The sequence below is a fragment of the Natator depressus genome, chromosome 2, assembly GCF_965152275.1.
Source record: "Natator depressus isolate rNatDep1 chromosome 2, rNatDep2.hap1, whole genome shotgun sequence".
NCBI classification, from domain to species: domain Eukaryota; kingdom Metazoa; phylum Chordata; order Testudines; family Cheloniidae; genus Natator; species Natator depressus.
Genome location: NC_134235.1, coordinates 254967125 through 254992386, shown reverse-complemented (window position 1 = coordinate 254992386; position 25262 = coordinate 254967125). Strand labels below are relative to the sequence as shown.

The following is a 25262-nucleotide window of genomic DNA, read 5'->3' as shown; positions in this document are numbered from 1 at the left end:
ATCTAGTCTGACCTCCTGCATGTTGCAGGCCACAGAACCTCGCCCACCCACTCCTGTAACAGACCCCTAACCTCTGGCTGAGTTACGGAAGTCCTCAAATCGTGGTTTAAAGACTTCGAGTTACAGAGAATCCACCATTTACACTAGTTTAAACGTCCAAGTGACCCGTGCCCCCTGCTGCAGAGGAAGGAGAAAACCCCCCAGAGTTCCTGCCAATCTGACCCAGGGGAAAATTCCTTCTCAATCCCAAATATGGTGATCAGTTACACCCTGAGCACGTGGGCCAGCTGGACCCCTGGAAAAGAATTATTGTGCGCCATGCGTATTGGCAAAACCAGCCTGGCATAGAGGCGCAGTACCATGCTTTGGAGAGCCTTAGCAATGGCATTATTGAGAGGAGGGCTGATTTTTCAATGTCTGACTTGTTCCTATTCCAGAGACACACACAACACTTCTGAGCCAGCCTTTCCACTGCACGCAAACAGAGGTGATTGCAATCACACCTGTTTAACATTCTCTCAAGGACTGCGCAAACAACAGGCCAAGCAAAGGACCACGGAGGTAAAGATCAATTTGCTTGATCTTGACAGTTTCTTTATATAGATGTGCCAGCCAAACCAACCAACCGAACTTGAAATATGTGCTTACAGCAGGTATGGTCTATGCATTAGGTACAAAGGAGCTGTCACACTGAATCAGAGCACAGACCCCTCTACGCTTGCATTCTGCCTCTGGCTGTGGCTATGACCGGACGCCTCAGAAAAAGGGATAAATAGTGCACACTGTCTATTAAAAAGTGATGGTGGGAGGGAGGTACACTGGGGTGAAGAATTCCTTCCGGATGCTGCAGACAGCCAGCTGAGGCCCACTGGGTGGAATGCACAAAGGTATTTAGGAACCTCACCCCCCATTTAAATCAATGGGAGTTAGATGCCCAACCTGAATGCATGGGGATCTGATTAGCCTCAGCCCATTTCCCTAATACACATAGTTTCCAATTGACATTAGTAGTCATCAGATTATCCGATCCTGCTCTTTTCAGTTTCTCTTAGTGGCTTCTGTTGTAACAGGAGAAATCAAGACCGAGAATGGGGCAAAACGCAGGAGGTATTTCTGAGCATGATTATCCTCTGGTCCAGGGGTGGCCAAATTGTGGCCCGTGAGCCACATGCGGCTCTTTTACCGTTAAAGTGGGGCTCACAGAGCCCCCCCAATGCCCCCATTCTCCACCTACCAGACTGGAGAGTGGGGCAGAAAGCTCAGGACCTCCGCCTTGCAGCGGGGTGGTGCGGTAGGGGCTTCTACCTAGCGGGAAGGGAGGTCTTGAGGCGTTTGCCCAGCGGGGAGGGGGTCTTGAGCCCTGCGGGGAGCACCTGCCAGGGCTCGGGGCTTCAGCAGGAGCAGGACTGAAGCCCCAACCCACAGTTCCTGGCAGGCGTGCCCTGGCTCTCGAACATCTGAAGATTGTCATATTTGGCTCTGAGGGCCAGTAAGTTTGGCCACCCCGGCTCTGGTCTAATGTTACAGAGGGAAGGCACTGCTGCTGTGGAGACATACATGAATAAAGAGAGACAGGCAGACAGGAGGAATAGGACTCGGAGTTTCCTGTTTCCTCATTCCTATGTTCAGATCACCCTTCTCTTTCCATGTCATTGTGATACATCCCCATGGGAGAATTCTTCCACCTCAGTCACGTAAAAGCAGCCCTATCTACTAAGCAAGCTGAAGCATGCACTTTACACCCTTTTCATTCGGGTTGACAAGACCAACATTTTCAGGAGTGACTAGAGATTTGGGGTGCCTCCAAGGGAGAAAGTAACATAGAAGACTTACCGTTACGGGGGCCCGGCTCTGGGCCACCGGAAGGGGCGGGGCCTCAGGCAGAAGAGGCAGGGCTGGGGGTGGATCAGCCTCCCCCAGCCAGCCCGTCCGCGCTGCCTGGGGTTGCGGTGGCGATTTAAAAGGGCCCGGGGCTCTCAGCCCCTTTTAAATCGCCACCAGAGCCGCTGCCCCTTTCACTTCCTCCCTCTGCGCCCCCATTGGCGGCCCTGCCAGCGGGGACCCTACCGGCAGGGCTGCCGTCGGGAAGGGGACAAAGGGGACAGTGACGTTAAAGCGTGTGGCAGCATTTTAATGTCAGCTGCGTACGGGCTGGTACCAGCGGCCACTTCTTACCAGTACGCGATACCAGCCCGTACTGGCTTACTTTCACCCCTGGGTGCCTCCCTTTTTGGATGCTCCATCGGAGACACTTTGAAGGGGTGTGATTTTCATAGGGTGGGTGCTTAGGCATAAACAAACAACACGAATAAAAGGACCCCAACTCCTTGTGTGCCCCTCGATCCATTCTACAACAGTGGTGCAGAGTTCAGTCAACAAGAGGCTGTTAAAAATCTCAGGGGCCAGAAAAAGGACTGCCCTCTCAGTGTGCACCTATAACTGCAGGACACTGATGAGAGATGATTCGATCAACCATCTAGTGGAGGAGAAGGCAAGGACAGCCTGCGGCAACCTTGGTCTCTGCGAAACACGACGAAGCAAGGAGATGGAAGCGAACTGGAGAGACGAAAGTATCATCATGTTGGGAAAAGGAGACGGTGCGAGAACCATTGGAGGAACTGGCTTCAACATCAACAAGGAATGGTCTTCAAAAATCATCTCCTGCAAGTTCAAGTCACTGCGCATTGGACTGCTACACCTCCAACTGAACAAGAACAGAGCCCTCAAGATTATTCGTGTAGTGGGGGCAGTTAGCCCGCTCCGATGGAAAAGGCTAGGCTGATTGGGGAAGTATCCACAGCTCGGGCCACGCCCAAGCAGGCCACAGATGGCCCGATAAAAGAGCTGTGAGCCAGGAGCTGAGGAGTCTCCCTTCAGCCTTGGAGGGAGAAGGACCTATCTGCCTGGGAGAAAAGGGTACCTGAAGCGGAGCAGGGCTGGGGAAAGGGAAGAGGAGCTGGGGAGCTCCAGCCTGGCAACTCCCCAGGCTGAGGCCCTGTTAAAGGCCCAAGGCAGGTACTGGGGCTAAAGAGGGATAGCCCAGGGACAGGCAGAGGCAGCTGGTCCAACCCTCTTGCTGATGATGAGTGGCCATTACAGACTGCAGTTTGCCCCAGTGAGAGGGGGGCTAGCTGATGACTGGCAGTAGCCACTGAGGCAAGGTGGGTTTAGTGGGTTGGGGGTTCCCCTGGGAGGGGAAACCCAGAGTAAGGGGGTACTGCTGGGGTAGAACCCTGAGGTAAAGGGACACGGGGGCCTGAGGCAGGTGAGACACCAGCCAGCAAAGGGCGCCGAGGCTGGAAAAGAGCTAATTCCCAGGAGATGCTGCACTGGTGAGTCTGCGATCTACTACAATTCGAATCTATGCTCCCACAAGCAAAAGCAAAGACGACAATGTGGAAGAATTCTATCAGGAGCTCGAGGAAACCCTTGCTCAAAAATCCACATATACAATCGCGATGGGAGATTTCAATGCCAAAATTGGAAGAGGAAAAGAAGGTGAAAACTTCATTGGAAGGTACGGCATCGGTGAACGAAATCCATGAGGAGAGCAACTGGCAACTCTGGTGGAGGCGAAAGGAATATTCATTGGTAACATCTGGTTTAAGAAGAAGGCCAAGAGGAGGTGGACACTGATTGCGCCCAATGAGAAGAAGAACGAGAACGAGATTGACTATAGTATGATCGATAAGTGGTGCATTGTACAAGACATCTTAGTACTTCAACTTCAAAGAAAAGGTGGAGATGAAAGAGCTAAAGATGGCAAATAAGAGACAGCGGCCAAAAATATTCGATGAGGCAATCTTGAAATCGAACATTTCCAAGGAAGACTGGAGTCCTATAGATAACTGTTATGAGGATCATAAAAACTTCACTGATAAATTGACGCAATGTGTGAAATTAGCTGAGAAAGAAAGAGCGAAAAGAGCAAGGGGAAGAATCTTGGAGGAACCGTGGAACTTGCTAGAAAAGCAGAGGCATATGAAGTGAAATTATGGTGACAAACTTGAGTACTCCCTCCTCTGCAAGTTGGTAAGACGACGACTAAAAGGAGGACTTCAAGAAGTACCGAAATGAAAGGCTCTTAAAGACGGCTGAAGATCGCAGAAGCCTCAAAAAATGCAAGAGGGAATTGACACTGCACAGGTCAACGATAATGGTGCTGAAGAACAGGGATGGAAAACCAGTAATTGACAGAACAGGGATGGAAGTGATCTGAACTGTTCGCGTCTCAGATAAATGTCCCAGTACCAACACTTCAACAGACCAACAGGCACATACTCCCAATCCTCGTCAGTGAAGTTCGACATGCAGTTCCCCAAATGAAGGAAGGAAAAGCCCTAGGTAAAGATGGACTGACAATCAAAATGATAAGACCTGGAGGCCAAGACCTCTGGGAAACCCTTGCTCAGAGGTTTAGCCGTTACTTGGAAATGCAGACGATACCATGTCGCTGGAAGGAGTCCAACACCATTCTGCCGTACAAGAAGGGCGATTGTGAAGATCTCAAGAACTATCATCCAGTATGCCTGCTCTCACGTCTACAAGCTGTTCACTAAAATAATAACAAACCGACTCTCACAGAGTCTGGACGAGTAGCAGCCGAGAGAGCAGGCAGGCTTTTGAAGGAACTTCAGCACAATGAACCATATTTTCACTAGAAACCAGTTATTGTAACGCTCAAGTGAATACAAATTCCCTTTATGTATTGCCTTCGTTGACTTTAAAAAAAGCGTTTGACAGCGTAGAGATCAATGTAGTGTTGAAAGCTCTTGTAGAGCAGGGCATTGACACAAACTATATCAAACTATTAAAGGAAGCAAATTCTGACTGCACTACAGATATAACTTTGATACCCACCTTCACATTCCAGTTAAGAAAGGTGTGAAATAAGGAGACACAGTTTCACCGAAACTCCTCACAGTGTGCCTTGAAATGGTAATGAGGCAGATGAATTGGAAGGGTGGAATCAACATCAACGGGGAGCAGTTAAACCATCTCAGATTCGTGGACGATATTGTGTTGATCGCTGAAAATACTATCAAATTACAGAAAATGCTGCGAGAATTCAACACAAAAAGTAGGCGGAGTCAGAAGCCAGGCAAGGGAGCAGGGCTGGAGCAGATTGGAGTGAGATAGGAGCAGGTCTGGAACAAGGCTGGGAATGAGGCAGGTACAGGAGACATCGCAGCTGCAGGTGTATGCATTGAGCAGCTGGTGACCACTGCTGCTGAGCTTAAAGCATGCCTGTTGGCTCCTTGCAGCCAATGGGGTGGGCCAGCCAATCAGGCGAAATGCTGCAGCAGCTCAGCTGGGCTCATTAACTGACCTGAGCCAGCTAGCCCCAGGCTCAGCTAAGGGAACACGAACCCATTGTTCCATCTTCTGACCCTGGGGCTAAGGCCAACGAGCCTTCTCCCCAAGTTCAGGACTCCCCTGCCCTACTTCTGGAGCAGGATTATGCTTCAGGCCAGCTATAACCCTCAGTCAGCTTCTCCCCAGCTGGCTCCTTTTTTACTCTCTCCTTTCACCTGTTGGCTGGCAGAGGTCACCATGTGGACACCCTCTTCCTGCTAGCTCCTCTGGGAGCGCCTCTCCTTAGAAGCCTCCTCTCTTTTGGAGCACAGCCCTCCAACAGAGCAGTGGTAGCCTCCTATCAGGTCCAGGCACTCATTAGTCAATTAGCTGCCAGCCAGCCACCTCAGCAGTTAATTATTTGCAAGTGGGCCAAGCTGGCTTGGTCTCCTTAAAGAAGCCATCACAAATAGATTGGATCCTGATTCCCCTTCAAGGGGCCGTCCACCCTACAATGAGACCAATAACAAGTGGTTACCCAAGTATAGGACATTTTAGCAGGGTTATAGCCTGCCTAATATATAGATTGATTTCTTGTATGCTGATAAAAGTGTCATCCTTAAGGAATGTTTCTACTAGCCCCTACTTAATATGAATTGCTTCCTATGGCATATAAATGGTCAGGCTAGAAATTTCATGACCTTTCAGAGTGAGAAACTATATCATCTTTCATATGAATCTCTTCCCTGAAACCTCAGTGGGCTTAGAAAAGCAGCATTCAGACCCAACGGAAGATCAAAATACCTGAGCTTTTATGGCTGCACGAGCATAGATTCTCAGCCAACATTGCAATCTTTCTTTTCTCCATAAGTCAAATATTTCTATTGCACTACGAAGTGACATACCCATCAATTTATGTAAACGGAACACATTTCCAGGAACTGCTGTTACAGACTCCTCTTCCAATAACAAGAGCGGGGCGGCTGACCTTGGGTCTGATCCTAGAGTCCTTATTCCTGTTAAATCCCAACTGGCTACAGTGAGAGTTTTGCCTAAGCAAAGACTTCAGGATCTGGTTCTCGCTTATTATAAGCGCTGTGCAGGCTGGTATTCCAGCCCATGGAGCAGAACAGCGGAAAGACTAACGAATGTCTCTCCCCCAGCTCTGTCACCTGGTGCTCAGCATCCTGCCTGTATGAAGGCCAAATATTTACTGGCAAGTAAAGATGACATTACAGCTGATGTTCTGCAAGACATCCCTCATTCATAAATCTCCTTGAATACACGCCTCAATTAGATCCATCAGCTTGAAAGCTCTTTCCCCCTACCTGCACCCTCCACAGCTTTATGCCCCCATCTCTGCATACCAAGTTCTCTAGACACCAGGGCATGTTGACACTGTGTTTTAAACTCAGAGCCCAGGTTTTCCAACTTAGCTCGTGGGACTCGCACTATGGTGCTAAAACCAGCTTGCAACTCTGCGTGGAGTTCAGGTTCTGAAACCCAGAGAGGCAGGGGTGGGCTTGAGAACTGGAGCTCCAGCCCGAGTCGCAGTGTTTACACGGTTGCTTTTAGCGCGGTCGTGCGAACCCAAGTCTGCAGACCTGGGCTCCGAGACTCGTTTCTGCACGTTTTAAAACACAGTGTAGACTTACCCATGATAGACTCCTTAGACACTGAAAGGCTTGATTCAATGCCCACTGAAGACAGTAGAAAGATTCCCCACTGACTTCAGCGGGCTTTGGATCAGGCCCAGAGCTCTCAACGGGGCTTTGATGCAGCCTGTGGGATGCCTGTGAGTTGCCAGTGCAGACATCAGTTGGCACAAAGCAGAGAGATCCTTGCTCTGTTAAATCATCAGTCAGAATCAAAAAGGGGGTTTCTTAACCATAAATCCGATAAGGGGAAAAACGCATGCAAATCATTATAGAAAACAAATTAAAGCTTTTCATCTGGGGATTACATTTGAGCAATTATCCTGTGCCTCTGACACGCTATTAGTCTGTAGCAATGGTATTCTCTCCTGTTTATTTTTATAACCTTTGCATAACTAACGCTGTGCGTATTTGCATATTATCCTATTGGAAAAAAACCCACAAAACCCAGCACAAGAACCAAAAGGGCATTTCCAAATGTTACATGTCTCCAAATGAAAATGCCTTTTTCGGGACGAGATTTGTTTTCATTAAATGGTTTTTAATCCTGAAAGTGAGAAGACAGCTGTTCCCAAGTTGAATAAACACTGCTGTTTGCTAGAAAGGCTGCAACCTGAAAATTTCTACAACACTCAAGACAAAATTAAAGCTTCAAACCCAATGATGCAGTGAGGCAGAAAATGGATGGAACTGGAATCCAAGACTATAAACATGGTTCAAAAAAGAACTAGATAAGTTCCTGGATGATAGGTCCCTCAATGGCTATTAGCCAGGATGGGCAGGGACAGTGTCCCTAGCCTCCGGTTGCCAGAAGCTGGGAATGGGTAACAGGGGATGGATCACTTGAAGATTACCTGTTCTGTTCATTCCCTCTGGGGTACCTAGCATTGGCCACTGTTGGAAGACAGGATAGTGGGCTAGCTGGACCTTTGGTCTGACCCAGCATGGACGTTCTTATCTTCTTATGGATTCGCTCTTCCCACTCAAGGTTCTCATGGGGAAACCTCAACAGGCACAGATGCCGACCAGAATCTTAAGAGAATTCCACAGGATACTTTACATATTCCCTGTTATGCCTTTCTGAGGGCAAGTTCAGAGCAAAATCCAGGTCTTCTCTGTACATCTCAGATTGCTTACGTGCAATACAGAGCTTCATCAGTACTCGGTTCCTATGCAAGTCTCCCATTACCCGCAATAGGAGTTCTACTCTGGAACGGGCAAGAGGGGGACGAAAAGCTGGGCCTTAGGCTAGGAATTTGTACTTTATGGGGTAAGGAACATTTTTCAAGTCCTTCAGGCCAAAAGTAATTGCAAGCTACCTTTAAAAGGTAGGAAGAAGGGCTCTCATTGTCAGGACCTTTTCATTAACATTCAAGGAAACTGCCCAGCTAAGTCCTGTCTCTTGCCTCCACGTTGGACATCAGTTGTCCACGTGTCATTTTTTTTTTAATTTGACAATTTTGTGTACCAGCATCTTCACCAGAAGCTCGGAGAATGGGATTTGTTGCTTAAGACAATGCAAACTTTGGATCTGGAATTCAAATGCTCCAAAGGTTGGGGGTGTTCAAATCTGGGGCTTTGGCTTGGAACCATCTCTAGGAAAACATGTGCTTCCCTTTTATTACTATTATTATTCATTATTATCTACATAAAAGATTCCAGGATTGTCCCTCTGAAGCCTAGAATGTCTGTTGAGTCAGTGTGAAGCAATGGAAACAGCATGGCTGAGAGCTCATTTTGTTTAGAATATCACCAGCTTCAATGATCACTGGGATTCAAGGATTGTTGCTGCCCAATTTTAGAGCCGTCAGCCACTTGGTCTTTTCAAATTACATCTGTGCAGCAGCATGGGCTTTCAGCTACAATAAGGCACGTACTTATGCTGTGCCAAGAGTCCTAGACCATTGTGATATCAGAGATAACTCAACCAATCCAATACCTTTACTCTCCAGCTAATTTGCATGCAACAATTTCATTGGCTGTATGAGGGAGGCTGCACAGATGGTGGATTACTTGGCCCAACTGCCCGGTTCAATCATCCCCGGGATTCACGGTTTGCGAAGGTCCAAGTTTTAAAGTTCTCGGCTATTTTCAGCTTTTTTGCACACATGACTTTACGACAGCGTGAGCTTTCGACGACTAGTTCGTTTGTTTTACTGTAGCACCTAGGAGCCCTACTCACAGACCAGAGCCCCCACTACGGTAGGTGCTGTACAAGCAAAACAAAAAGCTAGCTCCTGCCCCAAAGAGCTTTCAGATGCCTGCTCCTGCAACACAACAATATTAGGGCAGGCCACTCTGAAAGAGGGGCTCACTTTAATGTCTTTGAATTTCTTGATAACCAATCCACTCCAGTCTCCCAACTTGAGAGAGAGATTTTTGGGGACTGGATAGGTTGGAGGACTATTAAGCGCTCCAGATTCCAGGTTCTAATATGACACAGGTCAGCAGTGACTGAGGGCAGTCGCCATTTTGATAAGCTGTGAAGTCTAATTCCCAATGGACTGTTCTACAGAGCCACCGTCACTGTTGGCCCGCTTTTGTTGACAGTCTCGGCCGACAGGCCAACAGCTGAGGGGTTATGATTTTGTTTGAGCATTGCTGAAATTTTCAGGCTGAAGCATTCAGTGTTCATCTGACTTAGGAACACCTGTCTTTAATGGAGGAGATCCCTTCAGGCCAGGGGTGAAGCACATTGATAGGACAGATATGCAAGGAGCATACTGGCCCTGTTCTGGTGATGGAGGACATCAGCCTCAGGGCTGTCAATCCACCACCAACCCCTTTCAAAAAAGCCCAGATCTGACCGCTTTATACACTCGGAGGCCTTAGCCAGTTCAGAGGGTGAGAATTCACTTCGGTCTTTACAGGAAAAGAGCTATTAATTATCTCTTATCTTGCTGCACTATAAACAGAGAGTGATGTATAAACAGACTCCTCATTTAAACTGCATTAACCTTTTTCCCTGTTGGATTTTTAATTTCCATATGTTTGCTGCCTTTTCTCTTGTAAAACACGTCTTGATCGCTTCAAAATCTGACAAAGCAGCCCAGGCCCCAAATCTGGCCTTGCAAGCCAACATCGGTTATATGCACATGGAGCTGGAAACAAGAGTTGTCTTCACTGAGGTTAAACTTTGTATGTCCCACACACCAAGATTACATATATAATGGGCGAAATGGGTTTCAATGCCATGATGCCGTATGCAACTGCCCAGATGAGCCTGCAAATCCTGACTTGGATGCATACATCACAGTGTATTGCCCGAGTGAGTAAGCACATGGGAGTTTGAAATCTGGGCCACTATTTCCCCTCGGGCTTTAACAGAAGTAGCACCAATCACATTTCCTATTGTGACAGGGTCGGGCAAGATGGCTATAGGAGAGTAATAGAAGGCAGATATATTAGCCCCAGGTTAAGTAGGTCCCTTTTCCCTGGGTAAGGTAACAGGGAAGGTTCCAGAACAATCAGGAACCTTCTGGAGACAATTAAGACAGACAGGCTGATTAGAACACCTGCAGCCAATCAAGAAGCAGCTAGAATCAATTAAGGCAGGCTAATCAGGGCACCTGGGTTTTAAAAAGGAGCTCACTTCAGCTTGTGGTGTGCATGTGAGGAGCTGGGAGCAAGAGGCACTAGGAGCTGAGAGTGAGAACATGGACTGTTGGAGGACTGAGGAGTACAAGCATTATCAGACACCAGGAGGAAGGTCCTATGGTGAGGATAAAGAAGGTGTTGGGAGGAAGCCATGGGGAAGTAGCCCAGGGAGTTGTAGCTGTTGCACAGCTGTTCCAGGAGGCACTCTATATAGCTGTATTCCACAGAGCCCTGGGCTGGAATGTGGAGTAGAAGGCGGGCCCGGGTTCCCCCCAAATCCTCCCAACTCCTGGTCAGACACAGGAGGAGTCGACCTGGACTGTGGGATCAGAAAAACGGCTAAGCTGAGGGCTGCTGTGAAGTTCCAAGGTGAGCAAATCCGCTAATAAGCGCAAGACCCACCAAGGTAGAGCAGGAACTTTGTCACACTATGAAACAACTGAGTCTTAAAATATTGGTCGCCATGATGAAAAATGGAAACCAGTGGTCTGGTCCTGTGAGGTGCTGAGCACTGGCAGTCGGATTCTGAACTCACTTAACTCCCACTGAAGTGAACAGGAGCCAAGTATCCTCACAACCAGGCATTTGGCACCTGGCAGACTCAACACCTAAAAGCTATAAGCAGGGGATGCCGTGGAATCCTGTCAGTGCAGAAAATCACATTCCCCTTGCTCTGGTCATTAGTCCAGATCTTCAGCTAATCTCAGAGCTTTAATGGTGCCCTCTGTCTTCTTGCTCACTTCATTCATACCCAAGTATGTGCTTTCCAGGCCATTAAAGCAATCTCCAAGCTGTGGGCAAGCTTTCTAAGACTTCCATCCCTCTCTAATAAGCTCTGTTTATGACGCTGGGTCTTGCTGCTCAGCACCGTAGACCAGAGAACAGCTTGTCTGAATGCACATTGCACAGAAGCCTGTCAAATTACTTACAACAGATTTCACAGCTCAGTCGCTAATTCTCATGTTGCTTAAGGAATGAATGATTAGAAAGGGAATTGATTAGCAGTAATGAGATAATCAGATTAGGAACACAGTCAACTGACCTAGTCATGCTTGCTTTGGCTTGCCTCGCTGGTAAATCCCCTCCGTTTTTTCGCTCCGCTATTTCAATTAAACCAAGCAGTTTGTAAGCTGCAGCGGAGGAGGGGGAATCACTTTTTTGGGAACGTTACATAACGAACACAAGTCAGTGAGCAGCGATTTGCTAAAGGCTTTGCAGTGTGCCTCCCGGCACGCCCTCAGGGGCTCCAGAGCGCTCCACTTGGAAAGACATTTGCCAGCATCTGTAGGCTCTGACAGCAAAATGAGGACAAAACCTTTCCTCTTGTGCTAGTGTGAGAAAGTTCGTTGCTGCTGTGGGTAATGTTATTACTAGCTACACAAGCTGTAGAGTCACAATTTATGAGGCCAGAAGGGACTATTTGTGATTATCTAGTCTGCGCTCCTGTCTAACCCAGGCCATAGGACTGCTCTTTACCCATTCCTGTTTGAGACAGAGCATGTATCATCTAGGAAAACATCCCATCTTTATTTTAAAATTGCCAGTGGTGAAGAATCCACTGTACCTTTGGTCAATTGTTTCAGTGGTTAATTACCCTCACTGTTAAAAAATTGCACCTTGTTTCTAGTCTGAATTTTTCTAGCTTCAACTTCCAGCCATTGGATTTTGTTATATGTTGGTCTGCTAGACCGGAGAGCCCTCTGTTATCAAATTTCTGTTCCCTGTACAGGTACCATAGACTGTGATCAAGTCGCTCCTTAACCTTCTCTTTGTTAAGCTAAACACATTGAGCTCTTGGAGTCTATCACTAGAAGGCATGTTTTTCTAATTGTTCAGTCATTAATGTGGCTCCTCCCAGAACCATCTTTAATATATCAACATCCTTTTTGAACTGCAGACACCAGAACTAGACACAGTATTTCAGCAGTGGTCTCCCCAGTGCCAATTACATAGTGTGACAGGGTGGGGCCGGATGGCTACAGGAGAGTAAATAGAAGGCAGATATATTAGCCCCAGGTTAAGTAGGTCCCTTTTCCCTGGGTAAGGTAACAGAGAAGGTTCCAGAACAATCAGGAACCTTCTGGAGACAAGTAAGACAGACAGGCTGATTAGAACACCTGCAGCCAATCAAGAAGCAGCTAGAATCAATTAAGGCAGGCCAATCAGGGCACCTGGGTTTTAAAAAGGAGCTCACTTCAGCTTGTGGTGTGCGTGTGAGGAGCTGGGAGCAAGAGGCACTAGGAGCTGAGAGTGAGAACGCGGACTGTTGGAGGACTGAGGAGTACAAGCATTATCAGACACCAGGAGGAAGGTCCTATGGTGAGGATAAAGAAGGTGTTGGGAGGAGGCCATGGGGAAGTAGCCCAGGGAGTGTAGCTGTCGCACAGCTGTTCCAGGAGGCACTCTAGACAGCTGCATTCCACAGGGCCCTGGGCTGGAACCCGGAGTAGAGGGCGGGCCCGGGTTCCCCCCAAATCCTCCCAACTCCTGATCAGACACAGGAGGAGTTGACCTGGACTATAGGTTCACGAAAACGGCCAAGCTGAGGGCTGCTGTGAAGCTCCAAGGCGAGCAAATCTGCCAATAAACACAAGACCCACCAAGGTAGAGGAGGAACTTTGTCACAATAGGTAATAACAACTCCCTCTTCTCCTGTTTCTACATCCAAGGATTGCATGAGCTCTTTTGACTGCTGCATTGCACAGGATGCTCATGTTCAGCTGATTATCCACAATGATCACCTGGGTCTTTTTCAGAGTCATTGTTCCCAGGAGAGAGACCCTCATCAGCAATGTGATACATGCGAATATCATTCTGGGGTGTATTAAGAGGAGGGTCGAATGTACGACACAGGAGGTAATTGTTCTGCTCTACTCAGCACTGGTGAGGCCTCAGCTGGAGCACGGTGTCCAGCTCTGGGTCTCACACTTTAAGAAAGATGTGGACAAAATGGAGAAAGTCCAGAGAGAGCAACAAAAACTATCAAAGGTTTAGAAAACTTGACTTATTGGGAAAACGGATATTTTTGAGAAAAGACGACTGAGAGGAGACCCAATAACAGTCTTCACATATGTTAAGGGCTGTTATAAAGAGAACAATGATCAATTGTCTCCATGTCTTTAAAAGGGGTACAAAGAGGACCTGGGAAATTATACACCAGTCAGCCTACCTTCAATACCTAGATTTTATTTAGCGTGTGCATAGTCATCTAGCCCAGCAATGGCATCTTCAGCGGGGTGATGCAGTTCTTCACGGCCACCGCTGAACCTAGTCAGCAGGCATTCCTCGACAATGTGTGTCATCGTCTGTGTTGCACTGCAGCTGCACAAAGGGCTGTCACGAAGGCCCCAGCGATACTGACTGGCTGCATAGAGACTTTGCCCGGTCCGGAATCTGTTCAACAGGGACCATTGGCGATGGGGCAGGTCAAAACCAGGCGGGCAAATTTTGGGGTCAGCGACGAGGGACTGGTTGGTGATTATAACAGATAGCCATTTCCTCTTGCCAGAGTGTTTCTGCCTTAACATCCTGGCGCGGTGGATGAGACCATAATGGGCGATGTGACGGCAAATGTGCAGCTGGTGGTTTAAAAAGGTCATTGTGCAGCGGTAGGCTTGAGTTGGTGCGTACTTGCTCCAGTAACTTGCAAGTGGAAACCTCTCATCTGATAGGAGGAGGAGCAATATTGCTCAGAACTGGGAGCCGTGGGAGTGGAGTCGGACACAGGGTGCCGGAGATGATATGCATGGAGGCATGTAACTGCGTATCCACCAGTTTGGTGTGTGACGATTGGCTCCATACTGGTGCACAGGACTCCACCACCGAATACGCGGTGGCAAGAGCTGACGTCCATGGAGCTGGAGCACGAGCACCCCATGACGAACCTGCCAGTTTGCTAAGAAGATTGTTGTGCATCTTAACTTTAGCCTAGAAAGATACCTAGAAAGATACTGATAAACAATCAGTTTGTAAGCATTTAGAGGATAATAGGGTAATAAGGAACAGCCTGCATGGATTTGTGAAGAACAAATTATGCCAAACCAACCTCATTTCCTTCTTTGACAGGTTACTGGCCTAGCGGATAGGGGGAAGCAGTAGATGTGATATATCTTGATTTTAGTAAGGCTTTTGACACTGTATCACAAACTAGGGAAATGTGGTGTACACGGTATTACTATAAGGTTAGGTGCACAACTGGCTGAAAGACCATACTCAGAGACTATGCTGCCAGACTGCAAGGGCTTAGCTAGTGGAGTCCCTTAGGAGTCAGTCCTGGGTCCGGTACTATTCAATAGTTTCACTAATGACTTGAATAATCATTCAAGTGGATGGAGAGTATGCGTATAACCTTTGCAGAGGACACCAGGCTGGGAGGGGTTGCAAGCACTTTGGGGGACAGGATTAGAATTCAAAATGACCTTGACAAACTGGAGAATTGGGCTGAAATCAACAAGATTAAATTCAATAAAGATAAGTGCTAAGTACTTCACTTAGCAAGGAAAAATCAAATGCAAAACCACAAAATGGGGAATAACTGGCCAGGTGGTGTACTCCTGAAAGGGATCTGGGGGCTATAGTGGATCACAAACTGAATACAAGTCAACAGTGTTGTGCAGCTGCTAAAAATGCTAATATCATTCTGGGATGCATCAACAGAAGTATCATATGTAAGACATGGGAGGTAACTGTCCCGCTCTACTCAGCATTGCTAAGGCCTGAGCTGAAGAACTGTGTCCAGTTCTGGGCACCTCACTTTACAAAAGCAGGGGCCACATTGGAAAGAGTCCAGAGGAGCGCTACAGCAATGAAAAAAGATTTAGAAAACCTGAACCACGAGGAAAGGTTAAAAAACAAAAAACGGGACATGTTTAGTCTTGAGAAAAAGAGACTGGGGCGGGGGGAGAGCTGATAACAGTCTTCAAATATGTTAAGGGCTGTTATAAAGAGGACAGGGACAATTGTTTTTCCATGTCCACTGATGGTAGGACAAGAAGTAATGGTCTTAGTCTGCAGCAAGGGAGATTTAGGTTAAATATTAGGAAAAACTCTCTCACTATAAGGGTAGTTAAGCTCTGGACCAGGCTTCCAAGGGAGGTCGTGGAATCCCCGTCAGGGATGGTCCAGGTTTACTTGGTGCTGCCTCAGCACAGGGGGCTGGACTTGATGACTTCTTGGGGTCTCTCCCAGCCCGACATTCCCAAGATTCTAGGATACCTGCACTTGAAGGGCAGAGTGGGAATCAGTATGGGGCCAGCTTTCATTCTCAAGCTCCTAAAGGGATTTCTAAAATGATGAAAAGTGACTTTGAAGTGATGCCTCAGGAAATTGAGCTGCAAAGTTTAAAAGGATACTGTCAAAGACTTGTTAGGAAATCTCTCTTAATAACAAGAGTCGACGTAGGACATATTAACATAAGGAGCTACTTTCCATCCCCCGGGGTAGATGAACATTTTGCTTTGTATTAAACAGCAACAACATTGAGTATTATTATTTGCCTTGATGAAAAACAAACTGAAGCATTTCCTGGAGAAAAGGACAGTAGGACAACTTCACCTTGAGTAGCTTTTGAGCAGTGAAGCTGCTAATGCACAGGTGTCACAGAAGCTGGGAATGGGCAACAGGGGATGGACCACTTGACGATGGCCTGCTCTGTTCATTCCCTCTGGGGCACCTGGCACTGGCCACTGTTGGAAGACAGGATACTGGGCTAGATGGACCTTTGGTCTGACCCAGTATGGCCATTCTTATATGTTCTTATGTAGCACACAAAGCACTGGCAGGCCACCCCCTGTGGGTCAAGTGCAGTGCTGCATTCGCGTCCCCTGGTTTCCCGTTCACCATCAGAACCTAACGCCTGAGCACCACAGTGGCACACGAACCACTTTCTGCAGCCCGAGACTGACCTATAAATAAATTAGCAGCATTAAAATGTGTCTGTGATGGAGGATTAAGGCAATAGAATAGCAGGCGGGTGACTCACGCTGCATGCAGCAGTCATACCCAGAGCTCAGCGGAGTCGTTATCAACAGCCTATAGATCTGGTCTGTTGCATCACAGTCAGACCTCCCATGTAACAGTGACTTCCAAGGAGCGAAATTATGCTCCTGGGAGGAAAACCAGGAAGCCTCCTAATCACCTCAGAGATAACAAAGAAGGAAGGCTTTATCGCCAGACAGCTGGGTGGGTCCATGTTCAGTGGAACTCAACAGCATTTCCTCCTTAGCTAAGAGACAGCAGGAGCCATGGCCAAACCCCATTTCCTAGTGTATTCATATCCAACAAAGAGCCTTTTAAATTACACAAGAAAAAAAAAAAGAGCCAGAAAACATCAGTGACTTGAATTTTCAGAGGTTCAGAGCACCGACTGGTTCTTACCTAGCCGGTATGGGCTACAGGTGCTCAGTGTTGCATCAGAAGAAAATAGTAAAGGTACAGAGGCTATGGGGCCTTAAGGCCTCTTTACACGGCTCTGGAAGTGTAATGAGGGCATAGCGTGGGTTATACCTGTATTCCCACCTTTACTCTGCTAGAATCATAAACTATTATGGTTGGAAGAGACCTGAGGAGGTCATCTAGTCCAACCCCCTGCTCAAAGCAGGACCAACCCCAACTAAATCATCCCAGCCAGGGCTTTGTCAAGCCAGGCCTTAAAAACCTCTAAGGATGGAGATTCCACCACCTCCCTAGGTAACCCATTCCAGTGCTTCACCACCCTCCTAGTGAAATAGTGTTTCCTAATATCCAACCTAGACCTTCCCCACTGCAACTTGAGACCATTGCTTCTTGTTCTGTCATCTGCCACCACTGAAAACGGCCGAGCTCCATCCTCTTTGGAACCCCCTTCAGGTAGTTGAAGGCTGCTATCAAATCCCCCCTCACTCTTCTCTTCTGCAGACTAAATAACTCTAGTTCCTTCAGCCTCTCCTCGTAAGTCATGTGCCCCAGCCCCCTGATCATTTTCATGAGGTGCAGTAACCTTGCTGTAAATGGTTTCAGAGTGGTAGCCATGTTAGTCTGTATCAGCAGACAGAACTAGGAGTACTTGTGGCACCTCAGAGACTAACAAATTTATCTGAGCATAAGCTTTTGTGGGCTAAAGCCCACTTCATCAGATGCATCCACATCTAAAAAAAGATATTTTAGAACTGGAAAAAGTACAGAGAAGGGCAACTAAAGTGATTAAGGGTATGGAACAGCTTCTGTATGAGGAGAGATTAAAAACACTGGGAGTGTTTAGCTTGGCCAAGAGATGACTGAGGGGGGGATATGATAGAGGTCTATACAATCATGAACGGTGTGAGGAAAGTGAATCAGGAAGTGCTATTTACCCCTTCAAAGAACACAAGAAGCAGGGGTCCCCCAAAGAAATGAACAGGCAGCCAATTTAAAACAAACAAAAGGAAGTCCTTCTCCATACAACGCAGAGTCAACTTTTGGAACTCATTGCTGGGGATGTTGTTAAGGCCAAAAGTATTACTGGGTTCAAAAAAGAATTAGATACGTTCCTGGAGGATAGGCTATTAGCCCAGATAGTCAGGCATGTACCCCCATGGTCTCAGTGTTCCGGAACCTCTGACTGCCTAGAAGCTGGGACTGGATGACAGGGGAGGGATCACTCAATGAATTCCCCTGTTCTGTTCATTCCCTCCGAAGCATCTGACACTGGCCACTGTGGGAAGACAGGATGCTGGGCTAGGAGGACCATTGGTCTGACCCAGTATGGCCGTTCTTATGACCTGGTTTTTCTGCACACACTGAACCTGGTAGCAACTACTGGTGCTTCTCGGGCTGTGGTGGCTAAGTGCTCTGCATTAAGCAATGCTACACCCCAAAAGAGTGCTGAGATTGTGAGTGACACCGTTGGAAAAACAAACTCTCCAAATCTACCTCTACGCAATGGAATTCAGAGGTTATGGCTTTCGCCGCATTTATGGCATGTGTGATAGGATTAATATGGTGATGGAGCGTCTCCAGTTGCCAACATTCTCCGACCCAGAGCTGAAATTTTTAGGTTAGTGCTGGGAGATGATGTCCCCAATTGCCACTGCACTTGACAAACTTTGGGAGGTTGGGGGGGGGGGTGAACATCGAATCTTTCTGTGGTGTGGTTCTGCCTAGTGTGCTTGTGCTAAAATCCAGGCTTGAGTCATTTTCTCCAAAATACAGTTCTTCCTCAGTAGACAATTCGAAGTAAGGATTTAGAAGACAGGTTGGGCATATTTTCACCATTGACGCAGCTGAGAGTAACCAAAATACAAAGTCATTTGTTGTTGCTTCCGCGTCGCACCCATTTTTAAATTTGCGCTGGCTGCAGACTCAGGATGAGAGAAAGATTTCAGAGGAACTTTTTTTTTAAAAAAAAAAAAGATATGGTTTGTTGCGACACCCTCTGACGGGGTGTACGAACTCCACATTGGTGCGGTGAGGGTGAGGGCGTTGCTCTGGACTCAGGAAGCCATGCCCCACCACCTCTGCTGGGCATGCTCCCAGTGGACGGGGAGTTCCAAAGGGAGCAGTCTAGGCTGACCAAGCAGGAGAGAAGTTGGGTGCTGCAACCTCCTGCAGAGAAGTAGCTGAGGCTCTAAGTGGCCGGGGCTGGGACTCACAGTCAAGCCACCGCAGACCTTACAACTGCGGGTGCCAAGGATGACGAGCTGCTACCGATCGAGGAAGACACTCAGGATCTGCCTCTCAGGTCATTCTCTGAAGACAGACGTATGGTGCAGATGGAGGAACAGAAGCAGAGGTAGGAAGTGACCCAGGGAACCCGGGCGTAAGGGCACCCGTTCCTAGCCACGTAGCTGGACCATTATTTGGATGGGTCTTGGGGTTGGAACCTGGTGGAGTGGGGCGGGGGGGGGTGGGGCGGCCCAGGTTACCCTACCCTCAGCCACTGACTTACACTCCTAGACGACACTACCACAGACTCTAGCTGCTATGCAAGGCAGCCACTGATTCTCGCCATTGGGCCACATAGTCCTGAGAATCGCCACTAGGAGATACCGCTGGCCTTAGACACAACCCCCCCAGCACACCCTGCCAATGGCTATAGATCAAGAGACATCCAAAGCCGCCACTAATTTCTATGACTTGGATGATCAGGCGGCATCTGCATTAGACTCAGACTTAAGAATTGTTGGGAGACAATTTCTCAGTGATCCATTGCCTGAACTGGATCAACTGAACAGATACCCAGTAGTTGCCAAGCTCTTCATCTAATTTAATACTACACTGCCAAGCTCTGCTCCTGTGGAAAGACTATTCTGTAGCACTGGACAAATCCTTCTGCCAAGAAGGAACCAATGTCAGGATATGTTCAAGATTATGCTGTTATTGAAGTAAAATGCCCATTTTATGGAATGATATGCTGTCTGTACACACACACACACACACACACAGGAAAGGAAATGTATAAGTTTATTTACATTTTAAGAGGTTTTTTCCCCATTAATTGTTGCTCTCTTCCGTCTCTTCCACTCTGTGCTTATATTATTTAGGTAGCTGACCATATACGGAGCAGACAATTGCAGTGAATATGGGAGTTGAAAGTACTTGAGCTTACACTGGAACTTTTATGTATAAATACTATGGTTGTCAAGCGATTAAAAAAAATTGTGATTAAAAAAATTAACCGCGATGAATCACACGATGAATCACACTGTTAAAGAATAACAGAATACCAGTTGAAATGTATTAAATATTTTTGGATGTTTTTCTACATTTTCAAATATATTGATTTCAATTACAACACAGAATACAAAGTGTACAGTGCTCACTATATTTGATCATTTTTTATTACAAACATTTGCTCTGTAAAAATGATGAACAAAGAAATCGTATTTTTCAGTTCACATCGTACAGGTACTGTAGTGCGATCTCTATCGTGAAAGTGCAACTTACAAATGTAGGTTTTTTTGCACTCAAAAAACAAAACAATGTTAAACTTTAGAGCCTACAAGTCCACTCAGTCCTACTTTTTGTTCAGCCAATCGCTAAGACAAACAGGTTTGTTTACATTTACAGGAGATAATGCTGCCCGCTTCTTGTTTACAATGTCACCTGAAAGTGACAACAGGTGTTTGCTTGGCACTGTTGTAGCCAGCGTCGCAAGGTATTCACGTGCCAGATGCACTGAAGATTCATATGTATTGGTATTCATATTAAATCTATATTCTATTGCTTAAGAGTGCGATTAAAAGTCTGTTTAATTGTGATTAATTTTTTTGAGTTAATCGTGTAAGTTAACTGCGATTAATCGACAGCCCTAATAAATACTTAATTACTATTTCTGGCACACTTGTACTTATAAGTACTTTTGTAATGGTGCACTTGGCACTTACACACAAGTCCTTTTTAAATAAGCCTCAGGGTACAATCACAATTAGCTCTATGCACCTTTACTGGCTGCCTCAGCAGTGAGACTTGGGGTGTGTCTGCACTGCAATCAGGAGGTGTGACACACCTGAGCTAGCTTGGATCAGTTCCTAGAGGACCAGCAAGTGTAACATGGGAAGCTTTATAAAGTTGGGAATGTTTTCCTAGGAGGTGTATGGAAAAAAATCTCTCAGGTGTGTCTACCCATGCTGCAGTCACACTTTCCAACTGCAGTGTAGACTCACGCTTAATGAAAACTGATTGGTTCTGTCCATTTTTAGGGTGGTCTTTCCACTCAGGAATGAGGGACATTGGTGCTCTGCTCTGGCCCATTCTGTACCTGTTCTCTGGAAACCCAGAGGACTTTTGCTGCCAGGCCTGACAATTAGGCACCTGCCACCAGCTCTGAAAATACAGAGGCGGGGGAATTTGAACAGAAACCCAGCTATCACTTGACTTCTACCAATACAAACCCCTCCAGCATAATGCCTGGCCATCCAGCAGCGTGTTAATGCAGCCCAGATTGTTTCTTAGTGGAAAACTAATTGTACACCTAGAGGTAAAAGGTAACGATCGATAAAAGTGCCACCGCAGGGTGTTCTTGATTAATCATTTGCCACTGGCTTAGTCTAACAAATCAAACAGATTCATCCCCTTCATCAATACACTGATAATGGCTCTGACATCCACTGTTATTTCCAGTTTCCTACGGATCATCTGTGTTTTTAATTCCACGCATTTAATTAGAAAGAATTATAAATTAGTTGTTTAACCATAGAAGATTTTCTTTCTGCCAAGAGGATGCAGAGTGTGCGGAAGATAGATAACACACAAACACACTCATAAATCAGTGTATTCTATTAAAGGTGGCAGGGGGCCTTATTCACTTTTTGTTCTCCCTTTCCCGTGTGCCAAAATCCTGCTTGTTAAGGATCCATCTCATGACGGGTTTAACAGAGATGTTATGCGCTAGGATTTTTCTGGCAGCTTTGTCTAGTTGAAATGGTAATCATTTTAATATATGGGAGTGCTGTTCTACTTAGTGGCAGCTGCTGTTTCAGATCTCTCTCCCCATCTCTCTCTCTCATACACACACAGCCAATTCTGCGCAGGGCTGCTTTCAGTTACATGACTGATGCAATAGTTTAGCACCAGTCTAGGAGAGTCGTTTTGCCACCTGGGCTCTCACACTGCACGCTAAACCCTGAAGTGCCCAAACGCAAGGACAGACACTTGACAGGGATACATAAGCTGCATGGAAGCACACGGGCACTCGCCGCATGCTTAAACGTTCAGTGGCGCAGGGACAGGGATTAGGATTGCTGGTAGGTGCCCTCGCGACCAGGCTATAGAGGCATTCCCTTGCTTGCTCTTTTTGGCCCAATGGCTACAAGTATTTCATACCAAGTAGAACAGCTTCAACAGGAAAAAATGAGAGGGCTTCACTGCCCCCACCTCAGAGTAGCCTATAGCCCGGTGTGTAGGGTACTTATTTACGAAATAGAACACTGGTTCTCAACCAGGGATATGCGTACCCCTGGGAGTACTCAGAGGTCTTCCACGGGGTACATCAACTCATCTAGAGATTTGCCTAGTTTTCCAACAGGCTACGTAACAAGCACTGGCAAAGTCAGTGCAAACTAAAATTTTATACAGACAATGACTTGTTTATCCCACTCTATATACTATACACTGAAGTATAAGTACAATATTTATATTCCAGTTGATTTACTTTATAATTATATGGTAAAAATGAGAAAGTCAGCAATTGTTCAGTACTAGTGTGCTGTGACACTTTTCGATTTTTATGTCTGATTTTGCAAGCAACTAGTTTTTACGTGAGGTTAAACTTGGGGTACGCAAGACAAATCAGACTCCTGCAAGGAGTACACTAGTCTGGAAAGGTTGAGAGCCACTGGGAGACCCAAGTTCAAATCCCTGCTCTATAGTACAGACTTGAACCAATGTTTCTCTACTCCCAGGCTATAATCCCAGAGCCAAAGGTGCAGGAGTATTTTGTGAATCTAGCCCTTCATTTCCTTTGCTTTTATTAAAAAAACCTGGAACATTTTCTTCGACCTGACCCAAAATGTTTTTGGATTTTTCAGTCCAGGCAGCAAACCAGGAAAATCAGTTCCTTGCCCAGCTTTCCTAGTGAGCAGGTGTGGCAACACTGCAGGTGTATACATACACAAAGACGCTGCACACCAAACTCATGCAAACACCCACATGCTGCCTAGGCAAAGGCACTACAGACTGCACATGCCCTGCGATTTCAGAAGCCGTCCCACTTAATGAAATCAGCTGAAGTCCCTGCAGGAATATCGATTTGTTTCAAGCCAATAGTTTAATGTGGCACCATGAAAAATCAGAATTCAGTTAGACACTTGCTAATAACGATGGACATTAATGGGGTGCAATGTGGTCCATGTACCATGCTCAATATGGACCTTACTTAGGTTGTGGTATTGTAAAAACCGACAGACCCCGGTTAGCAGGTGGGATTGAACCTGGGACCTCTGAAGCTTAATGCAGGAGCGTCTACTGAATGAGCTAAAAGCCACGTGGCATTTAGCTAAGGCTCTAGCAGACTCATTAATCTCCAAGTGGTATCGGTGTGTAGCGGGGTGGTCATCCGCTCCGGGCCTGAAAGGGCTGCAGCCAGCCCTGGGAAAGGGCTGGGGCTGTGAGCTAAAGGCTAGGCTGATGGGGAAGCAGCCACAGCCGGGGCCACACCCCAATCAGGCCACAGCAGGCCTTATATAAGGCTGTGAGCCAGGAGCTCAGGCAATCTCTCCCTAGCTGTTGAGAGAGACGGGCCTGGCTGCCGGGGAGCTCACCAGGGTACCTAGGGTGGAGCAGTGCTGGGGAAGGGCAGAGGGAGCTGGGGAGCTTCAGCCTAGCAAAGCCCCAGGCTGCAGGCTGAGTTAAGGGCCCATGCAAGCATACTAGGGCTGCAGAGGGGCAGCCCAGATCTAGGCAGAGACAGCTGGTCCGATCCCCCCTTGCCGATGATGAGTGGTTTACAGACTGCAGTCTGCCCCAGTGAGCGGGGGCCAGAGGGTGACTGGCAGTAGCCACTGAGGCAAGGATGGGATAGACGGCTGAGGGTTCCCCTGGGAGGGGAGACCCAGAGTGAGGGGGCACTGCCAGGGGGCAGCACCCCAAGGTAAAGGGGCACCGGGATCCGGGAGGGACACGGGGGCCAGTGGCAGGCGAGACACCGGCCTGCAGAGGGCGCTCCGGGCTGGAAGAGCTAATTCCCAAGACAACCAGCAGGAGGCGCCACACTGGTGAGTCATCACCTCGCTGCATGGTGCCACTAGAGGGAACAGAACCCCACACTCTGGAGGTGCGTGGGTTACAAAAACCTGAGCGGGTGTCAGCAGACTCCAAATCCCTCCCTGAATTAAATAGGGCTATGCCAGGGATGACCTTGGCATTTGTACATGATTATATAAGTAACAAATCAATGTGCAGAATGCTACATTCTGTCTTTAGCCTAACTAAGGCCTGTGCCCAGAGAGCGAGACAGAAAGGAGTTTTCAGAAGGTACAGCAGAGTTTGGTCGGCAGCCCCAGGGACAAAGCACAGTGAGCCCGGCACCTTACTGACACCAATGAGTTCACGGGCTCCGACAGACACACGACAGGAGGCGGGAAGTGAATTCCATGCCCCGTGTGCTCCTTTCCACTCCCCATCCCTCCACAATGATCGGATTGTTCATTGCCATTGTGGGCATGTATATCACTGCTCCTTAAGCCTCCTTTAATCATCAGAACAAGTTCTGTGACTTTTGAGAGGCACTCCAGGAGGGCAAGTTAAACACACTCAACCGGACTCCTGCTGCTTTAAGGACACTGCTAGTGTACTAGGTGAGGCCAATATAATCAAACTCCACACCACAACGTATTTCACCGTGTGCATGATTTCTAGACCAGGCTGATCTACGCTCAGGGCATACAAGAAATTGCACGGCTGCCAGAGGAGACATGTAACTGTGGATGGTGGGTGGGCATTGAAAGGCTCTGGGTGGGCACATGACCACTCCACGCATTGCCTCTGCCTTCAGTCCTTGGCTCACCTCAGTGGGTGGTCTGCAAAGCAGGCCACGGGAAGCACCAGGACTCTAGCAGCAGGGACGGAGAAGCAGCCCCATGTAGCGGGATGAGGGGGAGGAGCTCAACCAGCCGCCCTGTCGCTGCCTCCCTCCTTGTGCTTCACAGATGCGTGGCCAGTGCCGCCACCAGGGGGAGCCGCTGCCGGGTGTCCCGGCGGGGGGCAGCCTGAGAAATCTAGGGGGGCATGTGACCCTGTGTGCCCCGCAATGCATCACCTCTG

At 47.6% G+C, this 25262-nt stretch overlaps 1 protein-coding gene across 1 annotated transcript in view; it reads right to left on the bottom strand.

Annotated features, from left to right (window-relative positions):
• Positions 1 to 25262, bottom strand: part of LOC141983347 (vasoactive intestinal polypeptide receptor-like) — a 183304-nt gene that overhangs the window by 94218 nt on the left and 63824 nt on the right. The gene's annotated exons all lie outside the window — the stretch shown is intronic.